The following is a 4,147-nucleotide window of genomic DNA, read 5'->3' as shown; positions in this document are numbered from 1 at the left end:
AGAGCCTCTGATACTCCTCTTCTACATGGGATTGCCTTTTATGCCATACTAAAGCAGTGACTTGAAATCAGATTTAAAAATAGACAGAAATAACCACAAATAATTTTGAAAATAAAGGCAAAATCGAGCACATAGCTCCTGTTTTAAGAACAAGGTAATTATGTAGCTCATGATAATTCCCTGTGGGCATTGGTAAATACGTTGCAGCTTGATAATTGTACTCCACTGCAGGTTCAGATTAGAATGTTCCTTAAATTTACCACGGAAGGTGCTATTTAAAGAGTCAGGCTAAAACCTGGAATGAGAGAAACTCTTTGGAATTATAGCAGCATTTCCAAATCTTTGCAATTTCCATCTGTTTCTTTTATGTGGCACTAATAATCACTTCAGTTAAATAATTTAAAATCAACAGATTCTATTATTTCCCTGAATTCCTGGCAAACAATTGAGTCAAAGTAATGAGGAAAGATAGTTGATTTGAAACCTGGAGCAGTGTTTATCAAAATATCAATTAGGACTCATTAGTGGCACATGAAATCAATTTAGTGTCACCTCCCCCCCAGCAATTTTTTAAAAAATGGAATAGAATACAGTTTAAAAAAATACTACAGTATGCTGCATCATGGAAGGGTATATTGTTCTGTGAAGTCTGTTTCAGTTGTACGTATGTATGTTTACTGGCTTGTAATATAAAATATATTTCCCACTATGGTGTATATTTCCCACTGGTTTGGGTCAAAAACGTTTTAAAGCCACCACCCTACAGAACACAGCAATATCGTTCAAGGAGTGGGATCAATTCCAAGTAGCCACTTAATAAAATTGGTTTAATAACATGATAACATTGAAATCATATCCCACTTGGGCCAAAAAAACACACCAATTACATAATTATAATCCCAAGAGCATCATCAACACCTGATTCATTCACCAGACTTGGCTTCAAATAATTTTAAGTAGTTCAAAAAATCAAACCCATCTCTAAGAGGTGAACATTCATTACCACAGAAACTATGCAGAAGTATTTGCCATAACTTCCGAAGTCAATACCAAAAAAGCAATTTGAGAAATATTTTCAGCAAAAGCAAAATCACTAAAATCAGACCCAGATCACTGTTTTCCAGCTGCTCCTGATGTTTGTTTGCATATTTATCACATTTAATTATAATTCTTGTATAATTTTCCCCAACAAGACTGAGCCCCTATCATACAGAAACTTTATTTTATTATTGCTGTATTCTTAGTGCCTTTATATATATTGTCCAGCACACAAGAGACATTTCAAAACGTTTGTCAAGAAAACGGTACTCATTTAGATAAATATATGTTCTCAGACTTAATGACTGACTCAAGGTCAGAGCATATGCTAAGCCTATTCATGCTTCTTGCCCACTTTAAAGAATATACTTCTCAAAGTCTCTCAGCTCTACAGAACAGCGCTTGATTGGAGCTCACATCTCATAACTTATTTTTTAATTTTTATTTATTTTTATTTTTTGCTGTACGCGGGCCTCTCACTGTTGTGGCCTCTCCTGTTGCGGAGCACAGGCTACGGACGCGCAGGCTCAGCGGCCATGGCTCACGAGCCCAGCCGCTCCGCGGCATGTGGGATCTTCCCGAACCGGGGCACAAACCCGTGTCCCCTGCATCGGCAGGCGGATTCTCTAGCACTGCGCCACCAGGGGAGCCCACAACTCATAACTTTTAATCAAAGGAATAAAATTTAGGAATTCCCCGGCCATCCAGTGATTAGTACTCTGAACTCTCACTACCAAGGGACTGGGTTCAACAGTCCCTGGTGGGGGAACTAAGGTCCCACAAGGAACAAAATTTAAAACCAAAAGAAGACATTATTTTGGGACTTCCCTGGTGGCACAGTGGTTGAGAATCCACCTCCCAATGCAGGGGACACGGGTTCAATCCCCGGTCTGGTAAGATCCCACATGCCACAGAGCAACTAAGCCCGTGAGCCGCAACTACTGAGCCCGCGTGCCACGACTACTGCAGCCCTCGAGCCTAGAGCCCGTGCTCCTCAACAAGAGAAGCCACCACAGTGAGAAGTGTGCACACAGCAACAAAGACCCAACACAGCCAAAAATAAAATAAAAATTAAAAAAGATATTATTTTGATATCAAATTATCATGGATGCAAGCAGGGAAACAAGCAATGTTTGTGATGGGGAAAACTGAGGAAGGTAGTTTGGAAATACACATCAAAAATCTTCATATATACTTTTTCTTGTGAAGACATTTTGCTTCTAGTTCTTTACTCTATGGAAGAATTACAAATACGCAAATATGGACACAAGGGTATTAATCTCAGTGTGGTGTACAATAAAGATGTCTAATACTAGGCAATTAGTTATGTAAATTATGGTAATTATCACAATAGAATAATATGCAGCCATGAAAAACAATGATGTTCAATTATCTTGGCATAGAAAGAGGCTCTGAAAATATGCTGTAAAAAGCAAGTAATAAAGCTGTGCACTGTAGAATATCATTTACATTTTTTTATGAGATGAAACTCATGTGACATAATTAACCATTTTACACTGAACTATTCAGTGTCTACTTAGTCTACTTCCACAATATTGGGCAACTGCCACCTCTGTCCAATTCCAAAACATTTTCATCACCCCAAAACGAAACCTGTATCCATTATGCAGGTGCTTCCCATTCTCCCCTCCCCCAATCCCTGGTAACTACCAGCCTATGTTCTGTCTCTATGGATTTACTTATTTGCGAATATTTCATGTAAATGGAATCATGTAACACATGACCTTTTGTGTCTGATTTCTTTCATTTAGCATAATGTTTTGGAGATTTATCCACCTTGTATCAGTACTTGATTTTTTTTTTATATAGTTGAACAATACTCCATTGTATGCGTATTCTATAGTTTATTCATTGGTAGATGGACCTTTCAGGTGGTTTCTACACTTTGCTTATTGACAATAGTGCTCCTATGAACATGGGTGCAGTGCAGAATCATTTTAATGATAACAAGTATCTGTTGGCAGAGAATAAGTGCAGGAATATCAGCAGTCATTATTTTGTGATGGAGAGATGACAGATGAGTCTTTTTACGTTATGAAGAGCGTTGGGCTTTAGAATTAAGAAACCTGCCTCTATTTCCTCACTTGTAAAGTGAAGAAAATAAAAACTACCTAATTGAATTATTGTGAAGAGTAAGTGAAACATTTGTAAAGTACTTAGAAGTACATGGGGGCACAAGGTAGGTACTGAATACATAGTATGTTTTTTAAAAATCTTTTTTGGTTTTACTTTTTGGTGACATTTACTGAAAATATTTTCCCCCAACGGAATAGCATGTTAAACAGGCTTTTTTTTTTTTTTTGAGAGTGTATTTGCATGCTACACACTTAAGATGCATGTTTCTCTTTACTCATAGTCATTTGGGCTGGTGCCAGTCAAAGGCTGCCCAATTGTTTGATCTGATAATATCACTAGGACTTAGCTCTACAGTGTAACTCTCCCTCAAAGTTTCAATTAAAACAATGTTCCAAGTAGCGTTTACGCCAACCCTCTGCCACAGTTCCTGTTCCATTTTAGTCTTTGTTTCGGCACCCCTTTATATGCTGCATATGCAAGCATCAAGGTTTATACATTTTAGGAAACGTACAAAAGAAACGGAGGGACGGGTCAAGGGCACAGGCTTTCTTGTAGACACAGCTAGGAAAATACTTTGTGATCAGGTTTTTTCAAATATATAAAATTGCCTCCAGAATTCTTGCCTTTCTGTACTCCCTAGAAAACCTCAAATTTTATTTTTCATGGCAAACTCAAACTTCTCTGCCAGACGAGCACATCTTGCGCAGAGAAGAAGGGTCACCGTCCGGAGCGGGCAGGGGCCTCCCGGGGTTTGGGGAGGCTGAATTCGCGTCTGCAGCCCCGGAGCCGCCCCAGCGCGGGAGTTTCGAGGGGAGCTTGGGGACAGCTGCGGTGTCACGTGGGGAGGCCGCGCGGGGACCGACGCCTGGGGCCCGAGTGCCCCCGGGAAAGCCGGTGCCAAAGGGCCGCATCCCCAGAGCCCAAACCTGGGCTTTCGCTAGGGCCTTGCAGGGAGGGCGTCTCGCCGGCCCGCCCGCGCCGGCACAGGTGTCCGGGTGGCGGCGCAGAGGTC

The sequence above is a fragment of the Neophocaena asiaeorientalis genome, unplaced genomic scaffold (genome assembly GCF_003031525.2).
Source record: "Neophocaena asiaeorientalis asiaeorientalis breed wild unplaced genomic scaffold, Neophocaena_asiaeorientalis_V1.1 scaffold135, whole genome shotgun sequence".
Taxonomy (NCBI): domain Eukaryota; kingdom Metazoa; phylum Chordata; class Mammalia; order Artiodactyla; family Phocoenidae; genus Neophocaena; species Neophocaena asiaeorientalis.
This window is presented reverse-complemented; position numbering follows the sequence as displayed.